Source organism: Sminthopsis crassicaudata, chromosome 4 (genome assembly GCF_048593235.1).
Source record: "Sminthopsis crassicaudata isolate SCR6 chromosome 4, ASM4859323v1, whole genome shotgun sequence".
Taxonomy (NCBI): Eukaryota; Metazoa; Chordata; class Mammalia; order Dasyuromorphia; family Dasyuridae; genus Sminthopsis; species Sminthopsis crassicaudata.
In genome coordinates this window covers 396,640,966-396,660,387 of record NC_133620.1, presented here as the reverse complement: position 1 = coordinate 396,660,387, position 19,422 = coordinate 396,640,966, and the positions used below count along the sequence as shown (strand labels likewise).

At 35.5% G+C, this 19,422-nt stretch overlaps 1 long non-coding RNA gene across 2 annotated transcripts in view; it reads right to left on the bottom strand.

Annotated features, from left to right (window-relative positions):
- The window catches only part of LOC141539573 (uncharacterized), a 33,495-nt gene extending 20,120 nt beyond the window's left edge, over positions 1-13,375 (bottom strand). The window contains exons 1-4 of one of the 2 annotated variants that reach the window (XR_012481328.1): positions 8,652-13,375; positions 1,532-1,879; positions 678-771; positions 349-543 (exon numbers count right to left, since the gene is read on the bottom strand). This is a non-coding gene — a long non-coding RNA (uncharacterized LOC141539573). The remainder of the gene's footprint in view (positions 1-348; positions 544-677; positions 772-1,531; positions 1,880-8,651) is intronic. The other variant, XR_012481329.1, reaches the window with a different exon arrangement.
- Between the last annotated feature and the right edge of the window lie 6,047 nt (positions 13,376-19,422).

Sequence of the window (19,422 nt, the reverse complement as noted above, 5' to 3'; positions counted from 1 at the left end):
GAAGGAAGGAAGGAAGGAAGGAAGGAAGGAAGGAAGGAAGGAAGGAAGGAAGGAAGGAAGGAAGGAAGGAAGGAAGGAAGAAAACTCATAAAGAAGGTATGAAAGAGGCCTGGCAAAAACTTCTTCAGGTTTTGTCTCAGCATCACAGGTGGCCTAGCTCTGCTTTATGATTTGGCTGAAATATAGAAATTTCATCTCTCACAGATCTATGCTCCTTGCTCACCCTAGTAAACAGAGTTCTAGATGAAAAGCTTTGGAGGTTAGGTGGAAAGTATTGGATTTGAAGTCAAAATATAAGCTTCCATTCTGATTCTGATTCTTAACACTTGTGTGACCTTGGACACATACTCATTCAATCTCTATGGGCCTCAGTTCTTCATCTGCAAAATGAAGGGTTTGGTGAGATGACCTTGAAGGCCCCTCCAGCTCCAAATCTGTAAATTCAGGTCCTGCGGCTGACGAAAGAATTTTGCTTTAATGCGCTTTTCTCTCCATCCAGTGGGGTAATGCCATCTATTGCTGCTTCTGAACATCAAAGGATCCCTGTGAACAGAAATGTGTGGGAAAGCTTGTTTCCCCTTTGGCACTGTCCATCTGTCCATTGAAGTTCAACATGAGCTTCACTGGAGCTACCCCATCTGCTGGTGATTGCCCTGCAGTCAAGTGGAGCCACTTACCCTCCAGTTGTAGCCTGATATAGAAGTTCAGATGTGATAGAGAATAAGGAGGAAGAAAGATCCACGCTTCAGTGGGCATATTGCTTTCATCTACCTATGTACAAGGGAGAAAATCAAGCCTCTGATTATCATTTATAGAAATCCCACCCTTGTTGCTCCTAGATATTTTAGCATGTGTACTATTGGAATCTAAACCTATTCAAAAGGAAAAAAAAATACCCTCCCCATCTGAAACTTCAGGAACGTGATAGCCAGCTCTGTAGGATTGTTTTCCTATCCCTTAAGTCTTGTGAAAGGACAACGCAGAAAACTAAGACACCCAGTATCTGCAAGAGGCAGATGAGTAGAGTTTCAGGGGAGAAGGAGGTTGAATGGAGAGAGAGCTCTCTGAGATTTCTACCTGATCATGAAGTGATTTTTCCATATCTAGAAGTAGCAGGAATAGGAGAATTTTACTGTCCCAGGGGATCATTGCCTCTCTGCTTCTCTTTTGTTGCTGTGTTTCCTTTGTGTGAGGCATTAAAACTATATCTCACAGATCTGACTTATATTTGTGTTCTAGATATACTTTTTCCTTCCTTTCCCCTTTCCAGCTTTGGAGGATCCCTTGGACAAGAGTGAAAATTAGAATTGTTCTGCATGAATCTGGTGTGGAGATGAAACTGAAGCCCCAAAAGCTTAGTGTCCCTCTTAAAGGAATCTGAGAGCACCAAGCCCAGGTAAAGGAGAGACTGGCAAAGTTTGCCAGCCCCTAGAGCCTCCAAAACTCAGATGCCAGTTTTATATTTGGAGCTGTGATACAGAGAGATTAATAGTTCAAAGTTATGAGTGTAGTAAGTAGGAGGGCCCCTTACCCCAAAGTCCATACTCGTCTAATATACTCCACTGTTCTGAGTCCAAGGCGCTGATTTTGAAGTTGAGGTCCAAAAGCAGGAAACCTTCCAGTCTTCTTTAGCTTCATTTTATATTCTTTCTCAGCAATGGTAACTTTGAAGAAGGTTGGTGTTTTTCACCCCCTTCACCTAACCGTGGTCATAATGGCCTAAGGTTTTATTATTCTTGTCACAGCCAATTGTTTACATATATTTTAAAGGTTTGAGCCTTAGGATTCAGACTTTGCCAGGATCATCCTGAGAAGCATTTTCTGATTAGAGAATCAGATTGTATATTATCATCCCAGCAACAAACTTCATGCCAGAGACCTATAGCAAAAAAAAAAAAAAAAAAGATTTAAGCAACAGTCAGGATTAACTAACAGACTACACTGTAGGAATGGCCTGCTATCTGAAATACTTTCAAATAATAGACAAAACAGAATACACTATGCACAGGGAAAACTGTTAAAAACAGTCAACCCAATATTTTTGTATTTTTCGTTGACCAAATCAGATTCACTGTACAATTGGCCCAATCTATCATACATGAATGGATTATTAAAATTACCAAAACAAAACAAAAAAACAAAACAAAGCACCATACCCCTGATTTTCACCTTCTCTCTCTACTCTCTCCTTCACTGAGGCTCTTTCAATGAGCCTCTGGCTCCTTAACCTTTTTAAAATCCTGTTACTGATGCTTTACCCTAAGTGGATTTCCACAAGTATATGAAGTATGTCAGTTTTCTCCTCCTAGTCCAAATCTTTTAATGCATTCATCCCCTTTTTCTATCATTTCTTATTCTGAGGGGAAAAAAAATCTCTCTCCTTATCTGTTAAGGCTAACCCCGCTATTTAGATTCTAGATTCAATGTCTTCTCTTCTCCTCTGAGACCTTATCCTATGAATGACCTCCCATGTATCTTCAATCTTCACTTGGTTTGTAGCTATTGCTCTTCTGCCTATCCATATGTTTTTCTTACACACACACACACACACACACACACCCCTTTGGACTCTGAAGCTCCATCTTTCTCCTTCTTTACACTGTAAAACTTCCTTAAAAAGAAATCCATAGTTACTACCCAAGCTGCCACACTCCTTTCTCATCTCTTCGTTTTTCAATCCTTTACTATCTTATTTCCATCTCCATCATTCTACTGCTACTATTAATAACTTCCCAATCATCAAGTTCAATGGTCTTTTCTCAGCAGTCTTCATGCTTTTTTTCTTTTTTTTTTTAAATAAAAAAGGATTATAACATTATAGATTAGAATGGAAAGGGACCTTAGAGATAATCCTATCCATCTTTTTTTTTTTTTTTTACAGATATGGAAATAGGCACAGAGAGGTCACATGATTTGCCCAGTATTATTCAGCTTCATGTTTTGAACAACTAATTCCAAAACTAGAACCTTTTTAAAATATATATATATATATATATATATACTCCTCTGCCTTTCTCTCAAGAACTTTACATTGCATTTACCTGCATTAACGTTGTCAGAATCACTTTCCAAAAGAAATTAAAGATTTTTAAGGTAGTGAAAGATATTTGAGATGTACTATAGACTAAAGGCTAGTGAACTGGCCTTGAATCCAGGGAGATCCAAGTTCAAGCACTGGCTGTGATTCCTAATGTGCTAGATATGACCCTAGGTACATTATTTCACTTTTCAGTGCTCTGGACTAGAGGTATCTCACATCTGACTCATGGGATTTATCTGGTTCTGCACCCAGAACAGCCTGGACCAGATTAAAATGTAGTTCCCATCTGATTTTAATGTGGTGATATATTAAAAAAGAAAATATATATAAAATGGGTGGTTTTGTAAGTTAATATTAAGTTTAGTGGCTCCTGTTTCTATTTGACTGGCACAACCACTTTAGACAATTTTCCAAAGCTATAACTTGCTTTGGTAGGAAAAATTTCCTCACCTTGGAGTTCCCTATACAAGTGAAATCATGTCTCTATAAAAAGCATATCCCATTTTATTGTGCTTTGCAAATATTGCTTTGTTTTTTAATTGAAGGTTTATGGAGACCTTGAGTTAAGCAAGTCTTGACACGTTTTTCCCAATAGCATGTGATCACATGTTTTTGTGACTTGTTTTATTAATTCTTCCAATATTTCAAACTTGTCCATTATCATTATATTTCTTATGGTGATCTGTGATTTTTGATGTTACTATCGTAATTGTTTTGGAGTACCACAAACCATGTCCATATAACACAGGGAACTTAATTAGTAAATGTTTCATTTGTTTTGACTATTCTACCAACCTACCAGCCCTATGTTCCCCCTCCTTGAGCCTCCCTATTAGAACAATATTGAAATTAGACCAATTAGTCACCCTACAATGACTTCTAAGTATATAAGTGAAAGGAAGAGTCAAGTCAAGCAAATTTTTTTGTCTTGTTTTCAAAGCTGCCACAGCCACCTCAGCCTTAATCAACAGCTATCAAGGTCTAGGCAAGATCCTCCACCAGGAACAAGAGTACCATTTGCAGAAGGCTTAGATAATAGCATTTTAGCAATACTTTTAAATTAAGATGTGTACATTTTTCAGACAATACTGTTGCACAGTTAATAGAGTACACTTTAATGTAAATATGACTTTTTATGCATTGAGAAACTAAATGTGACTAACTTTATTGAGATATTTACTTTTTTGTGGTGATCTGGAACCAAAGCACAATATCTCTGCTGCACCAAGAGATAAGACAACATTTATTACTATTGATGCTCTCTGTCCCTAGCTTCTATACTCTACAATTTCTCTTCCTACACCCCCATTTAAAGATTTTTTTTGGTCTCTTCTAATTTTTCCTTTTCCTGCTCCTACCTAAGGAAAATGTAGACATTTCCCAAAGCCCTGTCATTATTGTCTATTTTTAAAAATGACATTCTTTCTGTTATCCCATCTTGACAACGGGGCTGCTGGGAAGCCTAACCTTCCCAGTTAGAAAGAAAGACCAAAAATCATGAGACGATGGAGCTATAAGAGACAAGGAATTAAAGTATGATGGTGATTCACAGAGAAGAGTGCAGAGAATCAGGTGCATGCTAATAGTAGGAGCTGTCTGCAAGAAAAAGGTACTATCCCAGAATGATTATATTTATGAGCTGTCAGAGCTGTCTTGCTGAGCAATCTGTCTAGAAAGAACTTGCTATTTACCTAAACATGACTGTCTTTGAGCACCATGGGAATCTGGTCAATTTATAATTTCTCTATTTCCTCTTCTCCTATCCCCTTTATTACTGTCGGATGAGTCCAATATTACTTACCCTCTGGAGTTTACTCTTCTTTTTTAGACATAATCTATTTGCTGTTTGTACTTTTCTAATGAGTTTTGTCTCCAGGTAAGAATAAGTTAGCTTTTATTGTTCTGAGTGTTTGATAGTACTATATAATGGGCAAGAAGGGTATGAAATACAAAGACAGGTTTTTTTTTTTTTTTTCTAAGTGTACTATAGTACAGAGAGACCAATCTCTCTTTAGTGGCTAACCACCCCTTGTTTGGGAATTTTGAGCTTATTTAATTCTATAAATAGTTGCCATAACTAAGTGGCTAAACTAGAAAGGGAAAGGACAAACAGGAGAAAAACTGTGAGCCTCTTATAAGCTCTGAAACAATACAAAGTAGAATTTTCACTCTCTTCTCCAGATTTTATATTCTCTCATTCATTCCCCACTTGTCCATTATGCAATGACTCTTAAACATCTTAATCTATACCAAGTCACTTAATCTCTCTCAGCCTATTTCCTCATATGTAAAAACAGGCTCAGAGTCACAGCTAGGTAATAGGTAAAGTCGGATTTGATCTCAGGTTTTGGCTCCAAGCCCTATGTTCTATCCACTTTGCCTTTGTGTCACCTACTTCACTTATGCCATAATTAGGTTTCTTTTATCTCTATACATTTTCTTCTGGTAATTCTATTCATTTCCAGGCTTTGACTATTACTTCTATTCAGATAATTACCAAATCTGTCTTTGCAGACCTTTCCTTTCTTCTAAGTTCCAGACCATCTACTGCTAATCTTTAGAATATCTCTACCCAGACAATCCAATCCAGGGCATTAAATGCAATATATCCTATACTGAGTTTATCTTTCCCTTATGCATACGCCATCTCTGGGTTTATAATATCTTTGTGGAACCCCCATTTGTCCTATTTCTTATTGATAGTCTTGCGATTCTGTTTGATTGCTTCTCTCTACCCACATGTTTACTAAGTATTATTGATGTCAACCTCATCGCATCAACTTTCTATAACTCTAAGTGGAAGAATATTTGTCGATCTGCATTGAATTTTCTCACCAGGAATGCTCTATACTAATAAAATCATAAGTGGGAATCAAAAGACATTTCTCACATTCATCTCTTCCTCTTTATTTCCACTGACAATATCTTATCATGGATCCTTTTTGTCCACTGCATGGATGATTGCAATAACTTTCTTTTCCATCTGCAAATGGTCCTTCATATTTTCTTAAGCATAGATCAAGTTATGTCATTCTTCCACTAAAATATTTTAGTGGTTTGTTATTGAAAAGTTCAAACTACCTTGACTGGCATTTAAGACTCTTTATAATCTGGTATCATGCTACTTTTCCCATCTTACCTCATCTAACTCTCCCCCACAAATTTTATGTTCCAAATAAATTGGATACACTAAGCACTTCAACCTTAGATGCCTCTCCTTGGAACCTTATCTCTGGAATGTCCTCACTCTCTTTTTAAGATTTTCAAAATGCTTCATATATATTATTATCTCATTTTTAAATTCATAATAACCCTGGAATGTGGTTGTTATTATCACTCCCATTTTACAGATAAGAAAAACTAAGGCACAAGGGTGTTAAATGACTTACCCAGTTTCATACAACTAGTAAGTCTCAAGATGCTCAAGTAAGTATCAAGGTCAAAGTTCTATCTACTTCATCACCTACTTTTCGTTTGACTTCCTACATTATTCTTTATTTTTTTAATCATAACTTTTTATTTTCAAAATACATGCAAAGATATTTTTCAATATTCACCCTTGCAAAACTTTGTGTTCCAATTTTTTCTCTCTCCTCTTCCTTCTTCCCTTCTCCTAGACAGCAAGTAATCCAATATACCTACATTATTCTTTAAAACAGTTCAAATACTTTCTTTTCCATGAAGCGTCCACTGACCACAACCCCAAGTTTTTTCCCATTGCTACTTTTTTCATGTTTTTAGTACAAGTAGTACTATATAACATGGTTTGTCTCATTCTCAGCCTACAAACTCCATGGGTGCAGGACAGAGATAAAGTTAAACTTTATATTTCTTCCTGCAGAATATTTGGCAGTCATTTGGCAGAATATATGGTACTTAATATATTTCTTGAGTGAGTGAATAAATGAATGATGGAGTAAGTTATAAGCTTAAAATAGTCAATCAGATTGGCAGTGTACATTGTGTCATGAGGAGTTCTCCTTCATTTCAGGATTTTCATGATAAAGAAGACATCAATCTTCATTTCATCTATTCAATTGAGAATATGTTTTGAAATTTCTTCTCCCATGTTTCCCAAAAAAAGGGGAGATTTTATGGCATCTTTTCTCCCTGATTTTTATACTCAACATCAACCTACTTTCTTGCAAGTGAAGAAAGGTTTATCTTTGCAATGACACATAGAAATTCAACAGCAGATATAATTCACAAATACAGCAAAAGCAACTTAATTCAGACTATAACCAATTGTTTTTTGCAATACTTCTGACCAGCCAAGATTTTGCTTAAGTCCTTTCCTATTTGTAAAGAAAATTATTAGTAGAAAGATTGTTGGAGGAATACTTAAACTACTTACCAGAATAAACTTTTAAAGTACCTTCCATATAAATAATTGATTGGCTAATTACAAACCATTCTTATCTATTCATTAAAACAAGTTCCCCAAGGAACTCTCCCTGGGCAACATTCTGTTTAACCTAGTTCCAGTAAGTGCTTGAAAGTAATATAGTAATAAATGAAGCAATAACATAAAGTAAAAAAAAAAATTATCTATGACAAATACTGTCATTCTGACTCTTCCCTAGTGCTAGCTGTTATTTTCCTCAATTAGTCTGAATGAGTGAGAGTCTACTTCAGTTGCTCTAGAGCTAAAACTTAAAACAGGGCTTATCTCTATTTTAGATGTGATGGATATGTCCAATTATGAGACACTCTAAAGTCCTGATAAACTAAGTTAGATTGCCCATAATATATCTTCCCCTAAAAAAGTGCTTGGTCCTGACTTATTGATATCTTAGTTCTACTCAATTTTGTTATTTTGGAGATTTGTTCATTTTTTATTTTGTTTTTGAATGTTACATCTTACATAATTGAAAAAGGAACTTGATTGAACTTGGCATACAAGAACTATATCTCTTTCAAACTGTGAAGTCAAATTTTTGTACCAAAGTTCAATACTTTACATTTGCCTGTATTATATTTCATTGTATTTGATTTAATGGGATGCTCTAGCTGTAAGATGCCAACCACGTAGTTATACACTCCTTATTAAGCTAAAACAAATTAAAGTGTAAAACAAAGTAAAGTGTAATACACTTAACAAAATAAATAAAATAGAACATAGATAATACTAATATGTGGTTTTCTAAGTTAAAATGTGGTCACAAGGATACTGATGTTCTGTTTCATAGCCTTATTTCTAATGTGACATCATGAAGGCCGCTGATGTAGGCAACTTAGAGAACTTAGAGCTTGGTCAGACCTCAATGATAACCACTCACCCACTCTAAACTGAACTATCACCAGTCATCTTTTAAAATCCAAGATCTCAACCTCTTCCAACTTTATGGCATCTAAAGATCTGAAGAGTACATCATCTATACCTTCATCCAAGTCATTGAGAAAAATGTTAGCCTATCCAGAAGCAAACACAGATCCCTAGGATATTCCACAGGAAAATGTGCAATGATAATATTAAATTATTAAAGACTACTCTTTGAGCTTGGAATCCATTCAAGTGTATTATCATTTTTTCTCAATAAGAAAGTCTTGTGAAATGCTTTGTCAAAAACTTTGCTAAACCCCAGGTAAAATATTTGGTTTTCAATCATACCTATGATTCCATCAGCATAGGATGCTTCTGGTGAAGATTGTCTTTTAATAAGGCAAATCAAACTCTGCAACTCTGCAATCTTATAGGGTTTCCTGGGGAGATTAAAAAGTTAAATAGTTGCTCAGGATCATATAGCCGGTATATTTCAAAGGCAGAACTTGAACCCATGTATTATTGAATTGGAGGCCCGCTCCTTAGGGATGCACTGTGCTGTGCTGCCTTTTTGTGTTAATCTATAGCATTCTCCTCATCTAGTAGCTTAATAACCCTATCACAAAAGGAAATAAGGTTAGTCTGGCATGATATTCTTAATGAATTCATGTTGGGTCTTTTTAGTCACTTCCTTTTTTAGTATTCACTAACCTTTTCTTTAATGTTCTGTGCTAGGATATTCCTAGGAATGAAAGCAACCTATAGTTTGTAGACAAATTCCTTTCTTTCCCCCTTTTTGAAAATCAGGATATTGTCCATCCCTGGTATTGTGGTACTTCTCCTGTTTCCCACAACATTTCAAATATTTTAGGAACCCACTATCTCCTGATGCAGCTCATTCTACTTTTGGACAGCTATAATTGTTAGGAAGTTTTTCATTCTATGGAGCCAAAATCTGTCTCTGTGATTTCCACCCATTGTTTCCAGCCCTAATCTTTGGGGCCAAGTTAAATTGTCCTTCCATGTGACAACCTTTAAAATTCTTGAGGACTTCTGTCATGTCTCCCTATCATATTCTCTAACAACATCCCCAATTTCTTAGATCAATAATCATTTGACCTTCCATCTTTAACACTTGAACTATCATAATCATCTTCTTTTAAATGATTTCTAGCTCACCAGAATCCTTCCTAAAATGGGATGCTCAGAACTAAACACAATAATATATCAGGTAAAAAATAGCTATCATTTACATGAACTTTAAAGTATAAATATTATCTCATTTTTCTCCTTATAACAACCTTGGGAGGTATTTGTTATCATTCCCATTTCATAGATGAATGAATGAGGTAGTGGTCACACAGCTAGTAAAGGTAAGAGGCCAGACCTTAACTCAGATCTTCTAGACTCCAGATTCAAAGCTCTCTTCACTGAGCCACCTATCTGCTTCTGGATCAAATTTGGTCTGACCAAAGTAGACTATAATGGGAATCTCTCTTTCTAGACACTATGAACCTCTAAATTTAGTCTAAAGTTATATTGGATTTTTTTGTTGTCATGTTGATTCATGTTGACTCATATTGAATTTGTGAGCAACTAAAATCCTCAATTTTCTTTCGTGTGATTTATCTTCCTGGCCACATACACACTGCCTGCATTCAAATCATTATTTTCATACCCTTCCCATTAGAATCTTATACTCTACCCCTGGACCCTAACAGACAAATTTTTACCTCCTCTTGCTTGGAATCAGTTCTCTATATTACTTCCTAGCCATTTCCATACAATACTACCATCCTTTACCTTTCCTTTCCAGTTCCCCATTTATGTTTCTCCTATAAGAATGCAAGCTCTTTGAGGGTGGAGACAGTCTTACTTAGTTCTATTTCTCTTCCCTGATGTTAGCAGTGAGCCTGGTATATAGTCAATAAATTATCTATTTGTTCATCCAATTCCCTTTCAGCTTATATTTTAAATTTACTATTTAAACCAAAATATAGAATTTTACATGCCCCATAAATGAATTCTTATCCCTTTAATAGGTTATAAAACTTTGTCAGGAATTGAATTCAGGTTCACTGACCTCTGGTCTGTGGATCCAATTTGCTTCCCTTTTCAAGAATCAGCAAAATATTTATCATTTAAGTAGTCTTGCTACTTCTTCACTACTTCAAATTTTTCAAAGAACATTTTCAGCAATCATATCTAATAATAATTTAGTGACTTGAATTTATTGAGTGCAAAACTGTTTACTCATCATTTCCTCATTTTCAATGAGAATGGATCTTGGAGATCATCTGGTCTAATCCCCTTATTTCACAAAAAGAAGAAACTGAGACATGGATAAGTTGTGACTTTTCTAAGTTTACATTAGCAGTAAAAAAATATCCTTTTCAGTTCATAGATGTCCTTGACAGAAAAAAACAGAAGCAAAGTTTTAAAGAATCCAGCCTTCCCTCCTTTGTCTTCAGATCATCCCAAATGACTCCTAGCAGAAGAGCTGTTTCCTTTTGTGATCTTTCTTTTGCTCCCAGCATAGTTTTAAAAGATTCCCCCTTCCTAGCCCTTAACATTCATTGTTGTATCTCATTCTGAGCATAGCCCTTCTGATCCTGTACCTATAGGACTGTGCCTTGCTTGCATATTCATTCTTCTCACTTTGTCAACTCTTACACATAGAAATTAGTCTTATGAACATTCATTTTTCACACAACAGATTTATGTTTCATAACACCTGATGCACTAAACCCACTGAGGAAAGTTGACCTTATGAATATGCTGATGAGGTTTTTGTCAACCTCCTAAGATTTGAGGGGGTTCCAGGCAGAGCTCTTGATCCAAAAAACATCAGTCCTTCAATTTATTCTCCTATCATTATAGCTTCATTCTTTGGGTATGACAGATTTAGGGATTTTAAGAGTCTTTTTTAAAAACTTTTACCAACCATCCATGAGAATCATGTCTTATCTGTTAACATATGGAGATTATTGGAAAGACACAAAAATTAATTGCTGTTATTTATATAGGAGTATACTTATAAAACACTTTACATAAACTCTGGGAAGTAGAGCAATAAGTACTTTCTGTTCTCTTCACTTACAGATAGGGAGATCGAAGTTCAAGAGGTTAAACAATTTTTCCACAGTCAGGAAATGGCAGAATTGAGACCTGAATCCACATTTTTGGACTTTGGGTCTAGTGCTTTTTTGTATTCCACTATTCTCTGAATCCTTAATAGCAAGCATCAAAAGAGAAATAATTCTGGAGGAGGGAGTAATGACCAGGTCATAGAAAAGCTCGGATAGCAAGCCTGTTACCCTGTTGATCCTTCTTCCTCTTTCCAAGGCATTTTCAGAAAATAGGAATGAAGTGAGAGAGGGAATCTATTTCCCTCTTAATGCAGGAATGAAAAAGTTTCACGCCTATTCCCTGCCAGTTGTATGTGGATCATGTCCGTTTCTTCAGGGATGATCATCTATATCACTCTTAGACCCTGTTCATATAGGCTGATATCTCCAAGGGAAATCATTCTACTTTGAAGTTGACTTCACCTAGGCTGAGGTTTTTCTGCTCTAAGCTTCTATATTGGCTACCTGTTTGATATAATGGTTAGAACTGACTGACACATGTGAGCCAATCCTCTTTTGCCCCTTCCTTACCCCCCACCCCAAGAGCTGTTCTTTGTAAAAGGGAATTAATGATAGCTAAGTATAGAGCATAACCTCAAGCATCCTTCAGTACCCAGCCATTAACCTTAAGCAACTCCAGGCTGCTCTTTGAGAAGGTGAAACTTTCTTGGAAATGGTTCCGCTTGTGACAACCTTTCCATGCCTCTGAAATGTCTTTTTAAAAAATTGCTCCTCTGGAAAGAGTAGGGGGGAACTGTGTGGACAAATAGCTGAGTTAGTGGCTCCATGTTACACCCATTCACGGACTAAGAAAAGCTCCAAAAAAGAGAAATATTTTACATGCATAAAATTAACATTTTATGTTTTACATATCATAACAAAATTATCAAAACAAGGGCAATTTACTTTCAAATATGTGTTTTGGTTGGATGATATTTAAAAACTATAAGGTAAATTCCAAGATTTTATTTTCAGGTTTTTGAGAAAACATAAAGTCATGTTTCTTAATGTAAAATTAACCATCCCATTCTACTCTTATAAATTATTTAAAATATAAGCAACAAAATCTAAAGGTAGTATTATGTAATGTTGATAAGAGTGTCTTACAAATGAGGATTATTTTTTCTGTAATCTATTCATGTGTTCTTATATGACTAATGGGGTTGATTTAAGACCAAAAGATTTTGCCACAATCCCACCAGATGTTTCCACATGTGGAAGCTTGGTTTTGATCTTAAAGTTGCTACTCACCATTCCCTTTTCAGTATTTTATTATGTCACATTGCATATTCAAAAAGATGCTATGTCTTCTTATAAAGCAGCCTTGAGTCATTTCTCTCCCAGTGTCATATATTGATTGACTTCTTTTGGAACAATATCTTTGAAACTTTTCTTGATTCAATTTGAAAAGTACTTTCTTGGAGAACCTAGAATAAGATCCTTTAAAAAAGATTATAGAAATAACAATAAACAATACATGGAAATAGGTGTGTAGATCTTAGTTGCAGCATTTTTTAATTTTTTAGAGATTAATGATAATTTCTCTGCTAATATAAATCCTGCATTATTCTTCCTTCCCTATTCTCTCCCTTCCTTCCTATAAAAGGAAAGGAATTTAGAGAGGTGGGTAAAGGAAAAAAATTCCTAGAGAAAGACAAAAAAGAAGGAAGAAGGGAGGTAAGGAAAAGAAAGGAACTCAGGAAAAATCAAGATGGCCTCCAAATATCTTCAATTTCAACGAATTTAAAAAAAAATAGTAAAGTTTTCATTGATAGTACTGTGTTTTCAGTGATAAATTAAATATATCTCAAAAAGTAGATCTTTTAAACAAGGAGAAGCATAAGGAAATAATAGAAACTTTTAAACTAAGTAAAATCAGAGAAAGAAATAGAATTCAATTTTCTAAGTCGTTGAAAAAATTTAAAAATTCAAATATTTCAGGAATAAGAAAAGGAAAAAGAAAACACTATACAATCTTTGGAGAGGTAGTAAAGGTTTTAGCAGATTACAACAAGAAAGGGCACATTTCTAATAACAGATTAGAATGTGTGGAAGGTTAATTAAGCTGTTTCTGCTTAAATATAAAGACTTCGGTGGCTTGCTTGGGTGGCTTGAGAAATCAGCTAAAGACAAAAATTGATTAGGTAGCTGGGAACAGAAGAAAACCCAGCACAATGCTTATTTTTTATAAATTAAATGAAGACTCTTGAAAATTCTTCTATTTTAATTGCCTGCCTCCAGGAAGGACCACACCTTTACCAAGCCAGACAGATGTCTCCATCCTCTTTTTAAAGATTGCCAAAAAATGAGATTTTATGATAATCTATGAGAGTTCTACAATAATTCATCTAGTTCTCTTATAGATTGTTTTTGTTCTGATGTCTATGTAATAAAGTTTTTCCACATCCTCAGAATCTGCCCTCAATGTCTTCTTCTTTAGCCTAAATAATCCCAGTTACCTTTAATTTTTCTTCAAAACATTGCCTTTTGACCACCTTTAGTTTTCTTCTCTGAAACCTCTCCAATTTCTCCATATTCTTTCCCATAAAGGAAGTTATAGATTAGGGGAGATACAAAGCTTAGACAGAAAATGCTCATCTAGAATATACATTCTAAGTGGAAATTAAGGCACAAACATAACTTATAATATACATTATAAATAATAAGCATATGAAGGAGATGCAAATCAAATTGTTCTGGAGGCTCAAAAAGGAAGCAGAGAAAATGAGCAAGGCTTTACAGAGGAAGTGGAATTTGAAAGAGTTTAAAACTGGTTAGAAATTACATAGGAAAAGAGGAGGAAATATATTTTCACCATTCGGAATAGAATTAGCAGAAGGATTAAGATAAAGGAACCCAGGCTATGTTTAAGATGTAGGAAGCTGAACAGCTTAGGTAAAAAGTAGAATTCATGAAAAAGATTAATATTATATATACAATTACAAAAATAAAGGTGGTCCTTGATTGTAGATGGATTTGGATGCTTGGAAAACAAGTTTGAATTCTACTTTGAAGGCAATAGGTAGCCATTGAATATTTTTGAGCAGAAGACAACAGTAGCAACAACAATAACAACAAAAGTTTTTAGGATTGGAGTAGAAATTTGCTGTCTTTTCTCCCAGTTTAGTTATCCTTGATGGGGTATGGGAAACAGACTGACCATTTAAGTGGTGAAAAATTTTTAGAAGCCTTTTTCTTACAAACAAGGAAAGAGAACTGGGAAGAGGCTCTTTCATTCCTAAGCCCCAAGTAATCACAGTCATTGCCAAGGGAGCCATATTGTTAATGCTCCAGTTAGTCATGTGCTACACGTCAGGAAGGACCAAAATATCCATAAAAATACATTTCTTCATTCTTGTTCTTTCGACAAACAGTAGCAGCAGGAATGTTTTGAGAAGTCGTGAGGCACTTGGAGGATGAAGTAGATTTGAAATACGAGAGATAGAGAAAAGAAGTTGAAGATAATAATAATAATTACTAACATTTATATAGCACCTACTATGTGGCAGGCACTGTGCCAAGCACTGTACAGGTATTATTTCATTTGATTTTACAACATTCCTGTGAGGTAGGTTCTATTATTATTCCTATTTTACAATTGAGGACACTGAGGCAAAGAGGGTTAAGTGTCTTGCTCAGGGTAACCCAGCTAATACACATGTAAGTTGAGTTTGAAATTGGGTCTTCCTGACTCCCCCTCCAGTACTCTATCTACTAATTCACTTCACTGAGAACTAAGATTGATGGCAAAGACAGGAAATTAAAAAAAAGAAAAGAGGATAGATGGTTTTGCTCAGAGACTTATCTTGAGCAGTTACTTCATCTCCCTTGGGACTCAGTTTCTTCATCTCTAAAATGAGGGGATTAGATTAGATCAAGAATTTTTTACTCTCTTTTGTTAAGAACCCTTTTGACATCTGGTTAAAGCCTATGGATGCCTACTTATAGTAATGTTTCTAAACAATAGAAGGAAGAGCCAACTTGAAGTCAGTGGAAATTAGACATGCATTTTTTTTCCCATCCAAATTCCAGAATCCTCTGGAATGGTTAAGATCCCCTGGTCTAGAACATGATTCCTAATTTCTCTTTCCACTCTAAAATGTTAAGATTCTAAGTGAGCCAAAGTGAAACAGGGTGAGAACTTTTTTTAAAGCAGGTGTTCTATGCCTCCCGACTTTGTGGCATTAAAACCAAATTTCCATCTCATGTAGGAGACAAAGGCTCTCAGTCTTTCCTGTAACTTGTAATAACATCATAATGGCTTGATGACATAAACTTTCATGTTAAAGCATGTTAGGCATGTATGCAATATCTGAGTATTTCTATGCGTGTGACTCAGAGTACATGGGTAGGTCTGTGTGCCTATGCTCAAATCATTTTCTGTTCTCCTAAGATAGCAATACTGATCATATTTCATCCCTGAAGTAGTTTGCTATGAGAGTTAGTTTTTAAAAACATCAAATGATTCTGGTAGAAACATTTCCAAGAATATCTCTGTCATGTTTAAAAGAGGAAGAGAAAATTAGCTGCATCCATATGAGAAGCTATTCTATCGGTTCCTTTACTTCTTTTCCAAGCTGATAGTGTTAGAAAAGTAGATAAATGACTTGGCCTTAGTGTTTGGGGTCTTTGAAAAGGCTTAAATACATTAATGAGGGAAAAGTGACCACAGACCTAAGGCCTAAGAGAGAGCTCTATGAACACTGGGGAGATGGCTTTTTTTTTTCTGGGAGCACTTAACAAGTCTAAAATAAGAATCCTAAGATTCTTAAGTGTCATTTGCCTGGAAAAGAGAGTAACAGTGAGACAGATGTTTCTCTCATTATTTTTGTTTGGAGACAGCCATCAATGTTACGACAAGTCACCCTCTGCAAGGGACAGAAATATCAATGCACAGCAGGACAGTTGTGCTTAATGTATCTTTGTGATTTCTACTGGGGCTGAGGGAAAGGGTATATAGGATACATATCTATAAATAGAGAAAAATAAACACACATACATAGGATACCCATACATATCTCCCCTTTAGAGGCAGTGACTTCCAGAATAAAATTATCAAGCTCAGTCATTTGTTTCTTTTGCCACAAGGTAGCTTTTGTTTTTCCATCTCTAAGGACCCTTTCTAGCTCAAAATTCCAGAATATAATTATCATTTGTATTAGAATATGGAGAGTGGAGGTACAAAAGCAACTTCCAAAGTAAAAAAAAATAAGCCAAGAAGTGGAGTTCAGCAATGATGGGAGTTAGAGGAAATATTTGCATCCCTATTTCTCTCTTAGATGTTTGGAAGTACATGGATCACCAGCAAGTGCTTTCCAAATGATCCAGAGCAATTGGAAAGAATTTTCACTGCCCTTTAAATAGGTGAGATCAATGGTATCTAAATGGGAGTACTTGGTGAAATGATTTGATTTGGTCAAAAGGCTGTAAATTTTTCTCTTTCTTCAAGGCTCGCTCATTCTGGCCCACTGCCGAGAACTGGGATAGTACTAGCTAGCTAGCTGTACATGGAAATGCTGCATTCCCCTTTAAGTTAGGGCAGGATTTCCTGCAATGGGTCAAGAAAACATACTTTCCCATTGTCCTTGTTTCAATGGTAAAGAGTCCTTAGGCTCCACAGAGGACCCTCTTAGTCACTGCCATGGTAACTAATAAAAATAGGCAGGTTCACGTTTGGCATTGCGGACGGAATCACTGTCCCCTTCACAACAGACGCCAACAAAAAGAGAAGGTATTCTTGAAGCAGGAGTGGGGACTGTTCCACAAAGGAGGCCTCTTCCCCTCCCATGCACTTGGCTAGCAACATGGAAAAATACCAATTCCAGTTCAACTTCAATGATTTCAAATAAATGGAAGGGAAGGGAGTGGGGTTCAGAAGTCAATATGCCAAAATTATGTTTTGCCTTATTTTTGACTCTGTCTCATAAAGATTTTATTAGAAATGAGGAAGCAACAGGGGAGTAAATATTGATAATGATAATAATAAGTGACACAAGTTTTCAAAGTATCCTGACATTTTATTGGATCCTCAACCATCCCATTTAGATAGGCACTATCAGTATTCTTATCCTCATCTTACAAGAGAGAAAACAGAATCAGATATCATTATAGAAAGAAATGGGAAGAAAGGGAATAAGCATTTATATACATATCACAAGCCAGACACGGTATTACATTTTTTTTTTTAAAATATCTCATTTGATCCTCACAACAACCCTGGGTGCTAGGGGATCTTATTATTATTTCCATTTTACAGTGAAGCAAACTGAGACAAACAAGTGACTTGCCAGATGTTACATGTTATCCAGCTGGGTCCATGGAACAAGTCCTAAGGTCATTCTAAATCAGGGAATTTTGGATTAAATTAAATTAAATTAAAGAATTCCAGGTCTCATTGTGGCAATGAGATGGGGACAATCTATGTGACAAGGGTCTATTATATAAGCATGATAGTCATACTTTGCAGGAGGTAGGAAGGATGCACTGAATTTCCATGACGATACTCCCATCTTCTGTGCTACCTAGCTACCTCTATATAAATCTCTCTAGGTAGATTGATAGTTATACAAATAGATGTAGATATAAATATGTATATATGCCTCCACAGATATTTAACTGATTATATATACATATATGTGTCTATATACATATATGTGTCTATGTGTACATATATACATATACATAATATATGTGTATATATATATATGTATTTATATAAATGTCTATGTCTATGTATTTATATAAATGTCTATGGCAAGTAAGATAGCACAGTAGAGTACTGGCTCTGGAGTCAAGAGGAATTGAGTTCAATCTGGTCTTAGAGATTTACTAGTTGTGCGATTGTGGGCAAGTCATTAACCCTGTTTGCCTCAGTTTCCTCATCTATAAAATGATCTGGAAAAGGAAATGGCAAACCACTCCAGTATCTTTGCCAAGAAAACCCCAAATGGGGTTAGAGTAATACATGACTGAAATTACTCAATAACAACAAATACACACACACATACACATACACACACACATATAATATATATATATATATATATATATATACATATATATATATACACACACACACACACAATGCGCATATACACATGTATTTATATATACTGTATCTAAGTATATTTCAGAGATATTATGAGTTTGGTTCCAGACAATCACAATATAAAGCAAATATCTCAAAAGAGCAATTTTTTGATTCCCCAATACATATAAATGTTATGTTTACACTAACATATAAAAGTTATGTTTATAGTAAATTATATTCTATTAACTATAAAATAGTATTATGTCTTTTTTTCCCCCCTGAGGCTGGGGTTAAGTGACTTGCCCAGGGTCACACAGCTAGGAAGTGTCAAGTGTCTGAGATCAGATTTGAACTTGGGTCCTCCTGAATTCAAGGCTGGTGCTCTATCCACTGCGCCACCTAGCTGCCCCATATTATGTCTAAAAAATGTTTATACCTTAGTTCAAAAATATTTGATTGCTAAAAATTGCTAGTCATCATCTGAGCCTTCAGCAAGTTGTACTCTTTTTCCTGGGGAAGAGTCTCTCCTTGATGTTGATGGGGGCTGACTGATCAGAGTGGTGGATACTGAAGGTCGGAGGAGCTATGGCAATTTCTGAAAACAACATAACCATGAAGTTTGTCACTTCACTTGACTCTTTCTTTCACCTGAACATTTAGAGGCCATTGTAGGATTATTATTTGATTTAATTTCAATATTGCTACTTAAGGAATAGGGAGGCTCTAGAAGAGGGAGAGAGAAGTGATGGCAGGTTGGTGAAGCAGTCAGAACACACACAATACTTATTAAGTTCTCTGTCTTATATGGTCAAGGTTCGTGTTGCATCCAAAACAATTACAATAGTAACATCAAAGATCACTGTTCATAAATCACCGTAGAAAATATAATGATAATGAACAAGTTTGAAATATTATGAGAATTACCCAAATGTAACACAGAGACACAATTCGAGCATATACT